Raw genomic sequence first — 19,107 nt, 5'->3', positions numbered from 1 at the left:
GATCCACAGCTGTTTCCCTAGGCATCAAGGACTGAACTTTTTACGCATTTCATTTCTGACAATGTTGTTACTGTAAGTTCATTGTATGCAATTCTATCTTTATTTGTAGTCAATTTGTTAGTAGCCAATGTTTTTGTAGTCAATGATTTCAATACAGTGCAATGTTTTGGTGCTAATTCTATAAATGCGATAATTACTACATAATGTTACCATGTATTGAACTGCTTTTTCTGTCGATTTGTTATAAATTTGATATTTTGGTGTTTAATTTGTAAAATCATAACATAATTTGATGTTTAACAGGCTTTTTCTTAATCCCTCCTTATTATCCAACATTTTCACTTATCCAAAGTTCTGCCAGTCCGTTTATGTTGGATAAGTGAGACTCTACTGTATTTCTAAGTATGTCTGCTAGGCTACTGTCTAAGATCAGTTGCTAGGAACACAACTTGTCACTGTAGAGTTTTATAGTATGTTTCTGAGCATATTCAAAGAGATGAAAGCAAGAAACAATATATTAATTACATTTATACTCTGTGCTCAAGGCAAAATGCATAGCTCTCTCCTCAACATCCTGTTCTCAGAACAACCCTATGAGGTAGATCAGGAAGAGGGATCTCTAAGGTTACTTAGTGAGTTTCATAGGTCACTAACTGAAAGTATGCATGCTAAGATTAGAATGGTAATAATTTCCTTGTAATGTAATAAATTAAACCACGTTGACATTGTAATGCTACATCCATTTCCTGAGAATACATTCCACTGAATTGTGCTCTCAGACTGCAAATCTGTGAATGCTTGATAGTGACTTTCCACTGAACATATTGGTATTTTCATTTCAGAACCAAAATGTGGTTTGATTTTCCCTTTAATAATGTTCAGTGGGCCCTTGGAATGCTCTGGGATATGGTCAGGACCTCTAATGGATATCAAACTCCATGGATGCTCATGTACCTGGATATACAGGGTGTTTGAAAAAGAACTCACTAGTTTTAATGTGTTTTAACCTAAAACTAGGGAGTTCTTTTTCAAACACCCTGTATAATGGTGTAGCAAAATGGCATCCCTTTTATAAAATGGGAAAATCAGGCTTTGCTGTTTAGATTTTTAAAAATCATTTTCAAGCTGTGGATTAGGAATTCACGGATACTGATAGTTCAATACGCAGTAATGTTATTATTATTATTTTTTTCGTGTCAGGAGCAACCGGAGTTGCTTCTGGAGTGAGAGAATTGGCAGTCTGCAAGGACGTTGCCCAGGGGACGCCCGGATGTTTTGATGTTTTACCTTGTGGGAGGCTTCTCCCATGTCCCCGCATGGAGCTGGAGCTGATAGAGGGAATAATAATAATAATAATAATAAAACTTTATTTATATCCCGCCACCATCTCCCCACGGGGACTCGGAGCGGCTTACATGGGGCAGTGGCCCAAACAACATAAGAACAAAATATAAGCAACACAATACAATCACAATATAAAAAGATAAAACAATAATACAATATATCAATATAAACAACAATACAAGATAAAAATTCCATTTAAAACACATAAATGGAAAGACCGTAATAAAAACAGGATAAATTATTAAAAACCCACTGGGGCTGATTAATTAATGACTATCTCCGAAGGCCTGCCGAAACATCCAAGTCTTCAGTTGCTTCCTGAAGGAAGGTAGAGAGGGAGCCAACCTAATCTCCCTGGGGAGGGAGTTCCAGAGTCGGGGAGCCACGGCTGAGAAGGCCCTCTCTCTCGTCCCTACCAAACGCAGTTGTGAGGAGGGTGGAAGTGAGAGGAGGCCTCCCCGGAGGATCTCAGCGATCGGGTGGGTTCATAGGGGACGACGCGGTCACGAAGATAGGCAGGTCCCGAACCGTTTAGAGCTTAATAGGTAATAACCTGCACCTTGAATTGGGCCCGGAATATTATCGGCAGCCAGTGGAGCTGCTTGAACAGGGGGGTTGACCGCTCCCTGTAAGCAGCTCCAGTTAGTAACCTAGCTGCCGACCGTTGTACCAACTGCAGTTTCCGGACCGTCTTCAAGGGCAGCCCCACGTAGAGCGCATTACAGTAATCCATCCTTGAGGTAACCAGAGCATGGACCACCATGGTCAAGTCATCCGCACTCTCCCCAGGTGGGATTCGAACCTGGCAGCTTTCAGGTCAGCAACCCAACCTTCAAGTCACGAGGCTTTTATCCCCTAGGCCACCGGAGGCTGCAATGTTATGTTGTAATTACTGTATTTACGAATTTAGCACCAAAATATCATGATATATTGAAAACATTGACTACAAAAATGCATTGGATAATCCAGAACCCTGGATAAGCGAGTCTTGGATAAGTGAGACTCTACTGTATGTATATTCAAACACAAACATGCAAAATCAACTTTTATCTGTTTTCCGCTGCGCAGATTTTTCCCATTCAAAATTGCTCCCCACAAAAAAGTACATATCACAGTAAGACAGACACCATTCTATACTGCAAAATACTGTACTGAGAAAGCCACTGAAACACTGCACTTCTTTTGGGTCATATTTTAAAATTTCAAAAATAAGACACATTGTGTTACACCTGTATCATATCAGCAACCATTTTTGTTTATGTAATTGTGTGTGTGTGTGTGTGTGTGTGTGTGTGTGTGTGTGTGTGTGTGTGTGTCAGGAGCAACCTGAGTTTATGTAATTACAGCGAAGCATTTTTCCCCAGGGCATTTTGACAATAGACAATTATAGCACTTTGACTCTACTTTAGGTGCCTTGGCTGCATCCTATGGAGGTGCATTTAGAATCCTCAACCAAAGTGGCCTCTGACTGAACTACAAATCCCACAAGATACAATCACAGCGGCTAAAGTGGAATCACGGCATTATAATAACTCTGTATAAAGGGGGGGACGGAGGTTCTTAGGGGGAAAAAATACTCACTGGTGTTTTGCCAGTTCCTTCTTCTGAACTACTGTAATCTCTATAGCACAGGTATGGGCAAACTTTGGCCCTCCAGGTGTTTTGGACTTCAATTCAAGAAATCACAGCCAGCTTACTGCCTGTTAGGAATTGTGGGAATTGAAGTCCAAAACACCTGGAGAGCCTAAGTATGTCCATGTCTGCTATAGCACCTAGTGTTCATTGGCAGTCTCCTATCCAAGTACTAACCAAAGATGACTCTGCATAGCTTCCAAGATTAGATGAGATCTGATGCCTTTAGAATAGTTTCCTAGTGCAAAAGGGCCCCCAGGAGAAAAGTATGCAATTGATTTTACCTCCTGAAATAAAACTGGGGCTAGGGTCAACAGAAGGGACATCTTGCAGGGGTAGACCATCCAGGTAGAAACAACAAATCACCCAAACAAGACACAAAGCAGAATAATCTTAAAAGATTAAATTTGTCTTTCAACCATCCATCCCTCAAACACAGGGCTGGTTTCACTTAAATAAACATCCTGCCTACAGTGTTTACTTTCTACTGTTTGCTCACAAAATTAAGTTGCACAGGGTATTTTTTCCTTTTACAATAGATCATGGGAGAGAATGGAGTGAGAAGGAAGAATCATAACGGGTCCAAGAAAGGTAGCGTAGGAATACTGGCAAAAATGGCAAAAATTATGGGCATATAAAATTTCAGGAAAGACTCCAATGAAGAGTATGGGGCTCCCTGAAAGGTTGGCAAATACCTTAGAAGAAAAGGGATTAAGGAGGGTAGAAGATATGTGGAAACAAGACGGAGAGATAATTAATTGGCCAGAGCTTCTGGAAAAGGGGGAAAAGAAAATTGGTTAAAATTAAGAGGGATTTGGAGAAAAGTAAAAAAAAAGAGGGTGCACAGCCCTCTGAAGAATTAGAGGTAGATAAATTGCTAAATGCAAGAGAAAAAACAAGTAAAGGAACAGCAGCAAAAAATATACAATTTAATGGTAGAAGATAAGGAATTCATGATGCGAGCAACATGTAACAAATAGAATGGCGTTAAATCATTAAGAATACAAAAAACAGAGGAAATAATTAGGAACATGAATAAAATAAAAACAGAAAAATATAAAGAATTAGAAAAAAAAGATGGTATTAAGATGGTATAGAACTCCTGAACAACTAGTTTATATGATAAAAGGGAAGAATTCGAAGTGTTGGCATTATAATAAAGAAAAAAGGTACTTATTCACATATGTGGTGGGAATGTTCTAAATTTAAAATTGGCTAATGATACAAGGAAAAATTCAGGAGTTATTACAGATAAAAATACAAATTAATAATGATTTGCTACTTTTGGGGAGTGTTGGATCATCCGAGTATGAAAACCAACTGCCAAGAGTTATTTAAAGTAACAGTAAGAGCAGCACATGAGGTGTTCGCTAGAGGACGGAAAGACAAATCGAAATGGACGTTTATTTATTTATTTATTCCCATCATTTCTATCCCGTCCTTCTCACCCAAAGGGACTCAGGGCGGCTTATAAAACTGGCAGAATTCGATGCCAATACACAACAATACAAAAGAATAAAACATAAGTTAAAAACAGTTAAATAAATTAGCAATATGCAATATACAGATTTAAAAACAATACAAAATACTTGAGCCATTCATCCACAAAATGTTAAGTAGTTGGAATGATTATATGTATGATCAAGTGTTGTTAAACATTGCAGGAATTGTGACTGGGCAAGTAACAAGAATGAACAAACAAAAGGGCATTACAAATAGATGGAAGGACTACTTCAACTGGGTGAAAAATGGAGGAGCCAACGACTACATCAAAGAAAAAATACAAAGACTTTATCTGTGGCTGGACCTACAAGATTAGTAGAAATATACTGTGGTTGAGGAGGGAGGGGGAAGGAAGGAGGGAGGGAGGGAAGGAAAAAATAGGTTGATTTGGAAGGCAAATGTTGAAGAAAGGGAAGTACTACTGTTATGATTATGAATGTAAAATCCATATATAAAGAGTCATAGCTTCATTTCACCCATAAAAACACCACTTCCAATATCAAGAGCACAAACAGACAACCATAAAACCACTGTTGTTATTTCAATGGCAGAGAGGATTAAGTTGTATGCAAACTGGGCTGTGGCGCAGGCTGTTGAGCAGCTGCAATAAATCACTCTGACCATGAGGTCATGAGTTCGAGGCCAGCCCATGGCAGGGTGAGCACCCGTCAATTAAAAATAAAAAATAGCCCCTGCTCGTTGCTGACCTAGCAAGCCGAAAGATAGTTGCATCTATCAAGTAGGAAATAAGGTACCACTTATAAAAAAAATGTGGGGGGGGGGGGGGCAAGGTTAACTAATTTACAACCTGGAATGAGGAAGTGCCGCCAGAGTGGATGATGAAGCAACTGCTCCCCCCTGTGGCCAGAATCGAACATCCCCTCAGGAGAAGGTTAACTTGCCTCTGCGTCTGTCTGTCTCTGTCTCTGTTTGATGTGTTTATGGGCATTGAATGTTTGCCATATGTGTGTATAATGTGATCCACCCTGAGTCCCCTTCGGGGTGAGAAGGGCGGAATATAAATACTGTAAATAAATAAATAAATAAATAATCAGTAAACTGTACAGAGTGAGATGGGAATCAAGCGGCTGGTCAAATGCTGTTGAACTGCAACTCACAGCACTCCTCACCTTTGGCTATGCTAGTTAGGGTTACCAAGACCTGCAATTCTACAACATCTAAAAAGCTGCATGATTCCCATCCCACTTTAGACAAACTACAAGCAAGCATGCTAGAAATTGTAATGGGTTACATATGCAATTTGTCAACAAGGAAGTAAGTAAGCGGTTCCAAGCAAATCCATCCAAGAATCACAAAAATTATAATATGTAGAAATCAATACAGTGCAACAAATTAGCCTTCTCAATGACTGCTTTGAATTTTGATAGGAGTGTAATTTATGTTTATTTTCAAATTAATTGCATTATGCAGCACTGCCTGGAAATTCTTCCATGTTTTTGGAAGAACTGCTATATAGCTATCATTATTTCCAGTTGCTGAGCATTTATTCAATAAATGTTCTTAATATTATTGCAGAAAGGGGCATTTTCCCTTTCTCTCTTCCTTTCCCATCCCATCCTGTGCCAATGTGATTGCCACAACACTCCTTTTTGCTGTCAAGATGCTTTGTACTATAATTCTCCCACTCTATTATTGCACAGGCAGCATGGAGACAATAAAAATTACAGGCCAAACCATCTAGAGAACTGCTTCTTAAGCTGTGGGTCCTGTCCCCAAATGTTGGGGTCCCAACATTTTTGGTAACAGTAAAAGATTTCTGGGCATTGCATAGTGTCTGTTTTAGACATTTACACAAATCTATGTTCACAGAATCATAAAAGTTGGAGGAGACCTCATGGGCCATCCAGTCCAACCCCCTGCTGAGAAGCAGGAAATCATATTCAAAGCACATGTTACAGCGGACTCTGCAGAAGATGCTTCAGCTGTACTTCATAAAAAGGAAAACTGTTTAACAAGCCTTGCAAATGCTGTTTGTTATTTTATATAACTATAAACCTGGGGTCACATAAAAAAATCTTGAGCTAAAATGGGTTCTGAGTGCAAAAGTTTAAGATGCCCTGATCTAGAGCGCTATAGACTTCCTAATTATCTTAACCTTGTGGCTATCATGGCTTATAATGCACATCCATCCCACTTGTGTGCACCTACTCAAACTCTAACAAATCTTCTGCCCAGTCATTCCTATATTCCTCTTCTGCTCCACTCTCCTGCCCTCTCTATCATGTCACCACAAGAATATAGCCAGCTGATATGGCATCATAATCTGAGTCCTCACATGCAAATCACCCCTGTCTGATCTTAGGCAGCAGGGACTAATTGCAATAGACTAATTGCAATACTTGGCTAGAGTGGAGTTTGCAATTTATAGCTCTCCAGAATTTGCTGGGCTGCAACTTCCATGATCATTCAGCTATGACCATGGTGGAAAAAGTTGATGGAAGTTGGCCAACAAGAACATCTGGACTGAAGAATCTTTGTTGTCCGCCATTGAGCTAGATCAGATAACACAGCTCTCTAGAACAGTGGTTCTCAACCTGTGGGTCCCCAGGTGTTTTGGCCTACAAATCCCAGAAATCCCAGCCAATTTACCAGCTTTTAGGATTTCTGGGAGTTGAAGGCCAAAACATCTGAGGACCCACAGGTTGAGAACCATTGCTCTAGATATTGTTGCCCTGACAACCCTCGCTAATGGTAAGGAGTGTTGGGAGCTGTACTTCAATAATATCTGGAAAGCCTTGCAGTTCCCACTACCTGGTTAGAATGACCAGCAGTCTGCCTTAGTATGAAGAATTACTATAATCATATTCACACTATAACAATTCTGTCACAGTGTACATACATGTTATTTCCTCAATCTCAACACTGTGATGTTCATTACAAAGAACGCAGTTTTATTTAAAACAGTCCTCCATTTTCTCTCTCACTTGATAAAAAGATGCCTGCCCTCCATTCCTTTCTTTAGATATTCCTGTCTAAAACAATGTGTACTTCACTAGCAAGATCAAGAATATTTGAGGATATTCCTTTCGGACACGTATGAGTTTGGACAAAATGAACTGGGTCCAGGAATACAGAATGAAAATATTATGCACTTCTGTACTTAGAAGGTGTGTATAAAGTAAAGAAATAAGATGTGCCATTCTTAATCGAACCTAACATACTTTGCTCATGATGATGTCCAAGCAACCCAAAGCAAAACTCAATTTCAGGCAACTTAAAAGTCATCAGCATTGCCTAAAAGGCAAATATCAAAAGCTTTGAAGTTTTGGAGGAAAAGAGAGCTTGGTGCTCAAATTCCATCACATTCTGTTCTTTCAGTCCTAAAGCACACAAAGCCCATTTGTCTAACAGTTACTGCGCTTGCAAAAAAAAAATTAAAATCCTAAATAGGCTTCTTTATCAATCACCACAAGCAGGAGGGGCAGCAAACAGAGCTATGGCTTGTTTCAACCTCATTTTAGCCAGCCTGTTTACTGTAGTAATATCTCTTCTTGCCCTTCTTTCAGCCAAGGTCTCTCTTACTTGGTAAAAGAAAAGATTTTTTTAAAGGCAAAAAAGTACACTAGGTTAAGACTTAACATTGTTTATTCAAGTAACCAATGCAGCACAAGACCAGATTGAAGGACGACTACATATTAAAAGGAAACTTAGTGTTACCAGTTCAGAAAGGAATTTCTATATAATCTAGAAGTCTTCAAGTCCCCTATACTTTAGCCAGTCTAACCTACTTGGAAGAATAAAACAACCTAAGAAGTAGAGCACTCACTTTTAATGAGTTACAGCTGCTCCTCACATATTCTCCCTGCATGTGTGTATGTCACAGCAATATCTACACAGGTCTTTGGTGTCTTCGGCCTCTTCAAAGGCATCCACATGTAAAATGTATTACACTGATCCAAATGAGATGTACAGTACCTAAGACATGAATTACTGTGGCCAAGTCTGACATGCTGAGATCTTAAGTGTGTAAGTGCACTCCTTTACCGCTGGCATGATTTAAACCTCCAGGGTTCAGATCTGGAGATTTAGATCTTGGCAGTGGCTGAGGAGTGCAACGACAACCACAGCAAACCAACCGGCACTTTTGCTAAAGTCAACACCCTGTATTTCCTAACTCACTGGGAGAGCCTATTTGCAGATCATAGATGTGTGGAAAGTCAGGATGATGGCTATATTCCAGGTACTAAGGTTGTCTCTCTTTTTCAGAAGCCCATGCAGTTTCCAGGCTCCGTTATGGAGCAGAAATGCCATCAAAGCAGAGGTAGCCTGGTTGGTTGACGGGTGGCAAAGAGGAAAAGCAACTGAAGGCTTCACTCAGGTCTATTCCTGACTCATACAAACTGCTTCCCCGCACCATGCCAACCAGCCATCAAGAAAGCAACATCTCCAAGAAAGTTTGCCTGGTGCCAACATTCAGATACCAACAAAACATTTTTTTAAAATTATACAGGCATTTAAGGACTTTAAAACCCTATCTTGGCATTAAATTCTGATTTCCAACCATGTTTTCATTTGCTGCTTATTTGATATATACTGTATTTTTTCATTTTTAAGGCATACTTTTCCCCCTACGTATATATGTATCTCTAAAAATAGGGTGCATCCTAGTATCCCAGGTGAATGTTATGTATTTTTGTTGGTGGTGGTACTGAAAAGTTTCTTACAACCAAAGTGTCCTAAAGGTAAAGGTAAAGGTTTCCCCTGACGTTAAGTCCCGTCATGTCTGACTCTGGGGGTTGGTGCTCATCTCCATTTCTAAGCCGAAGAGCCGGCGTTGTCCGTAGACACCTCCAAGGTCATGTGGCCGGCATAACTGCATGGAGCACCGTTACCTTCCCGCTGGAGTAGACCTATTGATCTACTCACATTTGCATGTTTTCGAACTGCTAGGTTGGTAGGAGCTGGAGCTAACAGCGGCCGCTCACGCCACTCCTGTGGTTTGAACCTGGGACCTTTCGGTCTGCAAGTTCAGCAGAAAAATGCTGCTTCAACATCACTGAAGGCAATGGGACCGGTTGAAAAGGAAAGGGCCATTTCAACTGAGAAATCAGCTATTTGGCTGCAAGCTTTTGGTTTCCTGCATACTCACATGAAAAGGGTTTTCATTGCTGGTACACTGCACAGAGTAACTTCCCTTTAAATCCTATCTGTGAAATACATCAGTAAAACTAAGTACAAGCTATCTGATAGAAAATCTGAAGCAATCCTTTGAACCTTCTAACAGAGACAATATTTAAAGTATTCCTCATTTCACTATAAAGAAGCCAATGACATTTTTTAATTTGCAAACTGCCTCATAGTCTTTTGAGTCTGTGAAGTCCAATGCAACCAATTCAAGACCGTGCAGATGTCAAGGCACATTCCACCCAACCTCATCACCTTTGGAATTTAATTGTACATAAAATACAATGGATTTCTAAATATTGCAATCCTCATTTTTCATCCTTTAACCGTCCTGCTTCTGTCAGGAGCATTCATTTATCATCACATTTTCCCCATTATAATTCCTCTACAATGTTATAATGTCTAGACATTCTTATATCTTAGAAAATACACAGTCTTTTCTGGGTCTACCCGTGTAAACATCTTCCTTGCCATAAAATATCACATTGTACATCAGGTGTAAGGAATACATTAAAGGTCTCCATTCAAAGATCTTAACTTTGAAACTCAGGCATTAAGCAGGACATTTTTACTAGTGAATTACTGTTTCAACTGAGATTTGAGCTTGATGTGCATCTGAGTCATACAGTAGAAGAAGGAAGAGTCATCAAGTGAAGAGAAACAGGACTGTGCAAGTCTCCCTCAAAAGAAGCTTCCTCACTTCGAGTAAGACCATTGTCACCTAACCAAGAGCTGAGAAACATCTAGGGCAGTGGTTCTCAACCTATGGCTGCTCAGCTGTTTGGTCTACAACTCCTAGAAATCCCAGCCAATTTACCAGCTGTTAGGATTTCTGGGAGTTGAAGACCAAAATATCTGGGGACCCACAGGCTGAGAACCACTGATCTAGGGCTTGAGGAACATATGGTCACCCTCAAACCCACTGAGGGACACACTCTAACTACTGTATTTGTTGGGAGTGGCAATACAGAGCCTCTGTTTATTTAAGACAATCTAAGGATATCCATATAGTCTCTTCTTAAGCAGCAGTATTGATCTAGGTTTTTTACAAGAGCATTTACCAGCATTATCAGGAGACACCAAAGTTCAATCTGACGCCTTCAAAATGGAAAGCACTTCCTTCAATGAACTACATGCTCCCATCCTATAGTTCAGCACTCTCTTCCCCCTACTAGTGCAATTTACAGGTGGCAGTATTTCCTAAAAACTGATACATTTTTCTGCAGGTTAACTTGTAAAGTGGAGAACACATACTACTTTGAATTGATTGCATACCACATTTCATCACATAATAGTCACACTTTTCCCTCATTTATGGGGGGGAGGGGAAGAGGGTGTGACTATGATGTGATGGAGACTATTACACAGTGAAAAACCCATTTCAGGGACTTATTTTTCCACATAATAAGGGTGCAGTCACGCGGGCGGGTAATGGAGAAAACTGGAGCATCAAATTTCAGCAACAAACTGATAAAAGTCCTTAAAACAAGCAAGAAATGTTTGTTTTAAGGGTTTTCTAGTTAGATGACAAATTCTATTGACCAATCTTGTTCTGCTTCTTTTAAAATGGCTTTTAGCTAGGTGTGTAATGTATATAATATATATTATTACTTATATTATAAATCAATGTTACAACTCTCAATATGAAAAAAAAACCATAAACAAACTGCAGAAGAACAACAGGAGTAGTTTTTATTTTTTATTTTTTTAAAAACTACACAAAATGATCCTAAGACTTATTCATGAAAATACAGGCCCTTATTTAAAAGTTATATACAGCTCCTTGGAGCTGCTGAAAGCCTTGTAGTCAAACTGAAATATGGGCAGCTTTGATTAGCTGCTAAGTAAGAGAACAGGATGCCGCAAGGTTACTTGTTGAGGAAAAAATATTAGATGTCCTCCCGCATGTTATTTTATAATGCCTTCAGTTTCTGTAAATGTAAGTGTGTGTATACATGCATACGGATCAAAAAGAAAAACTTGAAATGCCTTTTCCAACATTTGCTTCTCCAAGTAATGGCACAGAAGTTATCACAGTTGAGCCACTTTGAGACCAAGAGGTTGCTTGCATCAGTATACAGAGTTGAAATCAGCTCTATCAAACACTCCTTTGAATTCATTTCTCACCTTATGCTTCTGCTGAAACAAAAACAGTTGGAAAAGTACAATTATTCTGGAAGGAGGAAAAACCTGCTTCTGAAGTGTTCAGTAGGAGCCAAATACGCCTTTTAAAATAAGTCCACTGTATAATTAGTTGTCTGCTGAGTCACTGTCTTCCTGCGCTTTCGGCAAGTAGGATGATAACATAGATAAAGCCATAACCATTTCACAGGAGACCAAAAAATCATTATTCCTTGGCACAGAAATACAAAGTTATCGGGCAAATACAGCCTGTTCTGAATGAAAATGAGAGATGCCTATTACATTAAACCACAGCCATGAACATCTGCACTTTACAGACCAAATAGGAGACTGTCTTTCAATTTCCAGACTTATCAGATCACCCACCCCTCTTTGTGAAGCTTCTTCCTGTTTAAGCCAGAGGACATGGAAATATTCCATTCTTCATCTGTCAGCCTTCCGAGGCTGTAGTCTCCTTCTCCAGGCCTCCAATCTCACACTAATTTCTGACATGCACTATCTGGCAAGTGATTACGTAAGTAGCCTTTGATGCAATAGGAAAATGATTCACTTGACAAATGTTACGGGAGAGAAAGTATGCAGAGTGGTTGGAACTGAGTATCTGCCATGCTCCAAAGGGATGCTAGACAAGAACTGATATAGATTAAAAGTTTGTTGCTCTGGTTGCAGACAAATCTTTCCATTTACAGTGGAAATGTTCCCATTTTCAGAACACAGAAAGGATATAAAACACAAGCTAAAACAAAGTGCTTAAACATATATCCTGAAGGCTGGGTGTTTAGAAGTCAAGCTACTCATAAATTCTCTCATTTATACAAATGAATTCCTAATCCTGCAACCATTTATCAAATAATCCAAACCTCTCAACTCACGACATAAAAAATGTCATTAAATATTATAATACCAGGCTGGAAAGACAAGAGACTGGTGCTCATCTCCATTTCTAAGCCAAAGAGCCAGCGTTGTCCGTAGACTCCTCCAAGGTCATGTGGGATGACTGCATGGAGCGGCATTACCTTCCCGCCGGAGCAGTACCTATTGATGCACTCACATTTGCATGTTTTTGAACTTCTGGGTTGGCAGAAGCTGGGGCTAATAGTGGGGGCTCTCTCCGCTCCCCCAATTCAAACCTGCGGCCTTTCGGTCCAGAAGTTCAGCAGCTCAGCGCTTTAACCATCAGGGGATATTATTTCCTAAAGGTTGTGAATATACAATATTTCTGACTGGTTTTTTTTTGTCTGTTGGAGGCAAGTATGAATGCTGCAATTAGGAAAAATGATTAGGATGTAATGGCCTTGCAGCTTTAAAGCCTGGCTGTTTTCTCCCTGAGTGAATTTTTTGTTGGGAGGTATTAGCTGGCCCTGATTGTTTCCTGTCTGGAATTCCCTTGTTTTCAGAGTGGTGTTGTTTGCGATATTTTATGTGCTTCTACTGTCTGTGGCCCTGAGAAAACAGAGGATTTGCCAGACTTTGATGATGGGAATACTTGGTTGGGAGGTGTTAGCTGGCCCTGATTGTTTCCTGTGTGGAATTCCCCTGTTTATTTACTGTCCTGGTTTTAGAGATTATATTGTTCTGCATTATTCTATCCCAGTAATTATTTCATATTAAAGTACAATCTCACTTATCCAACATTCGCTTATACAATGTTCTGGATTATCCATCGCAGCCTGCCTTTTCATAATCAATGTTTTTGTAGTCAGTGTTTTAAATTCATTGTGATATTGTAGTGGTAAATTTGTAAATACAGTACAGTAGAGTCTCACTTATCCAACATAAACGGGCCGGCAGAACGTTGGATAAGCGAATATGTTGCATAATAAGGAGGGATTAAGGATAAGCCTATTAAACATCAAATTAAGTTATAATTTTACAAATTAAGCACCAAAACATCATGTTAGACAACACATTTGGCAGAAAAAGTAGTTCAATCCACAGTAATGCTATGTAGTAATTACTGTATTTATGAATTTAGCACCAAAATATCACGATATATTGAAAGCATTGACTACAAAAATGCGTTGGATAATCCAGAACGTTGGATAAGCGAGTGTTGGATAAGTGAGACTCTACTGTAATTATTACATAGCATTACTTCGCATGGAACTACTTTTTCTGTCAAATTTGTTGTATAACATGATGTTTTGGTGCTTAATTTGTATAACGATTACCTAATTTGATGTTTAATCGGCTTTTCCTGAATCCCTTCTTATTATCCAACATATTCACTTATCCTGCCGGTTTTTTTATGTTGGATAAGTGAGAGTCTACTGTATATTAATAATCTTATATTATCTGCTTAGAACTGGATTATATGAGGCCCCTTCTTCACAGCTGTATAAAATGCACACTGAAGTGGATTATACGGCAGTGTGGAGTCAAGATAATCCAGTGCCAAGCAGATAATATAAGATTCTAAATGGGTTATATAGCTGTGTGGAAGGGCCTTGAGTCTACACTGCCATATAATCCAGTGCAAATTAGATAATCTGTGGAAGAAACCTAAGTGAGGCCTAAATCTGCCTGTCCCCGAACTGAAGCCTGGCTGTCCCTTGGTTGCTAGGCAACCAAGTGGGCAGAGATTAGCCCTCTAAACTGGCAGCAAATGGATAAAAACAATTATTGCTCTCCCTCTAATTAGGACTTTATTTTTCTTTTCTTTTTGTTGTATCAACCTGGAGGCATGGATGATGGGTTGTGTTGTCAAATTTCGAGATTGGGGGGCCTGTACTTTTGTTGTTTTTATATATATAGATGTGGAGCCCCGGTGGTAAAGTGCGTTAAAGCACTGAGCTGGAGACCGAAAGGTCCCAGGTTCAAACCCCGGGAGCGGCCACTGTTAGCCCCAGCTCCTGCCAACCTAGCAGTTCGAAAACATGCCAATGTGAGTAGATCAATGGGTACAGCTCCGGCGGGAAGGTAACGGCGCTCCATGCAGTCATGCCGGCCACATGACCTTGGAGATGTCTATGGACAATGCCTGCTCTTTGGCTTAGAAATGGAGATGAGCACCAACCCCCAGAGTCAGTCACGACTGGACTTAACGTCAGGGGAAACCTTTACTATATATTAATGTATAAGTCAAGGACAATTTTTGGAACCAAAATTATGGATTTTGGAATGACCTGTAAATAAGTCAAGGGCCATTCTGCAGAGAGGAAAACGCCAATGCCATCTCAGGGAGCCAGCCATCCCTTGCTGCCATGACCATTTTCCCACCAGGTAGCCAAAAATGGCAGAGCAAGGAGAGAAACTTGGCGCTTCTTTTTGGTTCTCCAGGGAAGGAAATTATTTCTTTTTTATAACAGTAAAGGTACAGTACTTATACTTGTCAATGGTTACGTTGATCTAGGTTTGCAGAGTTGTTTTTTTTTTACTAAAATGTCTAGACTTATACATAACTATATAGGGTACATTTGATTACTGGTTCCTGCTCTATTTGCCACATGAATCTTTCTTTTTTCAAACAAGCGCTACTAGTCTTGATGGGTAGACATGCCAGAATTCCAAAACCAAAAATACTTCGAAGGCCAAAACTGTTCACATGGTTGGCTAAGATAGTGACACCTTTGCTTTCCAATGGTTTAAAGCACCCACATTTTATTGAATACACAACATTATTTAAAATATCATATAAAATTACCTTCAGGTTATCTGTATAAGGTTTATAGGAAACATAAATGAATTCCATGTTTGGACATGGGTCCCATCTCCAGGGGTGAGAAAGGTGGTATATAAATATAGTAAATGAATGAAAATGCAGGCATTCCAAAATCTGAAAAAAATCTGAAATCCAAAATACTTTTGGTCCCAAGCATTTCAGATAAGGAATATTCAATGTACAGCAGAAGTGGCTTGCCTCTCTATAGCAGTTAGATGGGAATGGGAGTTGTGGTTTTTCACTGAGACTTGGTTCATTTCCTTCTCATAATCTTGTGCACTTCCCACAAATTTGGGATCTGAATGTTTGACTAGATGTGTATTTGGCTTGACCCAGGTGGATTCTTCTGTTCTTGTTAATTTGAGTATAGAAACATGAGTTTGATCAAGGGAGGAAGGATTCTAAAAAGGATTCTACCTGGTCCAGAAGGTAGAAGAGGCAACAAGGGGATCAGCAACTCTTGATCTAATCTTAACAAATGTGGAAGACCTGATCAATACAGTTGAAGTGGTTGGATCCTTAGGAGCAAGTGACCATGTGCTCCTGCAGTTTGCAATACAAAGGAATGCTGAAACTAAGACAAGTCAAACACGCATTCTGGACTTTAAGAGAGCTGACTTCCAAAAAATGAAGGAATTACTGAGCGGCATTCCATGGACGCCAATATTAAAAAACAAGGGAGTTAAGGATGGATGGGAGTTTTTCAAAAGTGAAATACTCAAGGCGCAAATGCAAACAGTGCCAACAAAGAAGAAAAATAAGACAAGTGCAAAGAAGCCAGAATGGATGTCCAAAGAACTTCTAACTGAGCTAAAGCTCAAAAGTGACATGCACAAGAAGTGGAAAAGGGGAGAAATCGCCAAAGAAGAATTCAAACGTATAGCCAACACCTGTAGGGAAAAGGTTCGCAAGGCTAAAGCGCAAAATGAGCTCAGGCTTGCCAGGGACATAAAAAACAACAAAAAAGGCTTTTTTGCTTACGTTGGTAGAAAAAGGAAGAAAAAGGAGGCGATAGAGCCATTGCAAGGAGAAGATGGGGTGATGGTGACAGGGGACAGGGAAAAGGCAGAACTACTTAATGCCTTCTTTGCCTCGGTCTTCTCAGAAAAAGAAAGCCATCTTCAACCTCAGCAACACGGAATGGACGAAGGATTGGGGGAAATCCAACCCCAAATAGGGAAACAAGTTGTCCAGGAACACTTGGGCTCTCTAAACGAATTCAAGTCCCCAGGGCCAGATCAGCTACACCCAAGAGTACTGAAGGAACTAGCGGAAGTTATTTCAGAACCACTGGCAATTATCTTCGAGAGTTCTTGGAGAACGGGAGAAGTCCCAGCAGATTGGAGGAGGGCGAATGTGGTCCCTATCTTCAAGAAGGGAAAAAAGAACGACCCAAACAATTACCGTCCGGTCAGCCTCACATCAATACCAGGCAAAATTCTGGAAAAGATCATTAAGGAAGTGGTCTGCGAACACTTAGAAACAAATGCGGTCATTGCTAATAGTCAACACGGATTTACCAAAAACAAGTCATGCCAGACTAATCTGATCTCTTTTTTCGATAGAGTTACGAGTTGGGTCGATACACGGAATGCTGTGGATGTAGCGTACCTGGATTTCAGTAAGGCCTTCGACAAAGTCCCCGACGATCTTCTGGCAAACAAACTAGTAAAATGTGGGCTAGACAAAACTACGGTTAGGTGGATCTGTAATTGGCTAAGCGAACGAACCCAAAGGGTGCTCACCAATGCGTCGTCTTCATCATGGAAAGAAGTGACAAGTGGAGTGCCGCAGGGCTCCGTCCTGGGCCCGGTTCTGTTCAACATCTTTATTAACGACTTAGACGAAGGGTTAGAAGGCACGATCATCAAGTTTGCAGACGACACAAAACTGGGAGGGATAGCTAACACTCCAGAAGACAGGAGCAGAATTCAAAACGATCTTGACAGACTAGAGAGATGGGCCAAAACTAACAAAATGAAGTTCAACAGGGACAAATGCAAGATACTTCACTTCGGCAGAAAAAATGGAAATCAAAGATACAGAATGGGGGACGCCTGGCTTGACAGCAGTGTGTGCGAAAAAGACCTTGGAGTCCTCGTGGACAACAAGTTAAACATGAGCCAACAATGTGATGCGGCTGCTAAAAAAGCCAATGGGATTCTGGCCTGCATCAATAGGGGAATAGCGTCTAGATCCAGGGAAGTTATGCTCCCCCTCTATTCTGCCTTGGTCAGACCACACCTGGAATACTGTGTCCAATTTTGGGCACCACAGTTGAAGGGAGATGTTGACAAGCTGGAAAGCGTCCAGAGGAGGGCGACTAAAATGATTAAGGGTCTAGAGAACAAGCCCTATGAGGAGCGGCTTAAAGAGCTGGGCATGTTTAGCCTGCAGAAGAGAAGGCTGAGAGGAGACATGATAGCCATGTACAAATACGTGAAGGGAAGTCATAGGGAAGAGGGAGCAAGCTTGTTTTCTGCTGCCCTGCAGACTAGGACACGGAACAATGGCTTCAAACTACAGGAAAGGAGATTCCACCTGAACATCAGGAAGAACTTCCTCACTGTGAGGGCTGTTCGACAGTGGAACTCTCTCCCCGGGGCCGTGGTGGAGGCTCCTTCCTTGGAGGCTTTTAAGCAGAGGCTGGATGGCCATCTGTCGGGGGTGCTTTGAATGCGATTTCCTGCTTCTTAGCAGGGGGTTGGACTAGATGGCCCATGTGGTCTCTTCCAACTCTACTATTCTATGATTCTATGATTCTATAAAAGCTAAAGGTTTTCCCCTGACATTAAGTCTAGCCATGTCCGACTCTGGGGGTTGGTGCTTATCTCTATTTCTAAACCGAAGAGCCGGCGTTGCCCGTAGATGCCTCCAATGTCATGTGGCCAGCATGACAGCATGGAGCGCCGTTACCTTCCCACTGGAGCAGTACCTATTGGTCAACTCATATTTGCATGTTTTTGAACTGCTAGGTTGGCAGAAGTTGGGGCTGACAGTGGGAGCTAACCCCGCTCCCTGGATTCGAACTGCTGACCTTTCAGTCAGCAAGTCCAGAAGCTCAGCGGTTTAGCCCACTGTGCCACCTACATCTGATCAAAATGTAAGAAGGATACTTCTGCAACAGATACACTGTTAAAGTTATAGCTATCTGGATGAGCTTTTCAAAAGAAGTTACTTGATAAATGGTAAATATTCTTTAGTCATCAATCATCTTCACCTCCTTGGTGGAGCCTCCAGTGGCTTCATGACTTGAAGATTGGGTTGCTGACCTGAAGGCTGCCAGGTTCGAATCTCACCCGGGGAGAGTGCGGATGAGCTCCCTCTATCAGCTCCAGCTCCATGCAGGGACATGAGAGAAGCCTCCCACAAGGATGGTAAAAACATCAAAACATCCGGGCGTACCCTGGGCAACGTCTTTGCAGAGGGCCAATTCTCTCACTCCAGAAGCAACTCTGGTTGCTCCTGACACGAAAAAAACCCTCCTTAGTCAGTTTAATATTAGAGATATTCAGTGACTCTAAATATGAAATGAAACTGGAAATAAATTTAAACTATTTTCCAAGCTATGTTCTAAGAGTAAATGATACAGCCATCTTATTGGGCACTAAACATGTCTGCCTAAAAGCTATGCTGCCTAGAGGTCTAATAGTGGAAGAAAACATAAGACTAAATCAAAT

The 19,107-nt window shown here is 40.7% G+C and overlaps 1 protein-coding gene, 1 long non-coding RNA gene and 1 other non-coding gene across 3 annotated transcripts in view; 1 reads left to right on the top strand and 2 right to left on the bottom strand.

Moving 5' to 3' along the window:
• Nucleotides 1-19,107, bottom strand: part of stk39 (serine/threonine kinase 39) — a 166,072-nt gene that overhangs the window by 114,081 nt on the left and 32,884 nt on the right. The window lies entirely within an intron of this gene.
• LOC134295724 (uncharacterized) lies at nt 3,523-9,005 on the top strand. The gene is made up of 3 exons (XR_010002360.1): nt 3,523-3,567; nt 7,463-7,607; nt 8,707-9,005. It is a non-coding gene; the product is annotated as an uncharacterized LOC134295724 (long non-coding RNA).
• On the bottom strand, nt 8,472-8,554 carry mir5463 (microRNA mir-5463). The gene has a single exon (NR_130067.1). It is a non-coding gene; the product is annotated as a microRNA mir-5463 (primary transcript).

The sequence above is a fragment of the Anolis carolinensis genome, chromosome 1 (assembly GCF_035594765.1).
Source record: "Anolis carolinensis isolate JA03-04 chromosome 1, rAnoCar3.1.pri, whole genome shotgun sequence".
Taxonomy (NCBI): domain Eukaryota; kingdom Metazoa; phylum Chordata; class Lepidosauria; order Squamata; family Dactyloidae; genus Anolis; species Anolis carolinensis.
This window is presented reverse-complemented; position numbering and strand designations above follow the sequence as displayed.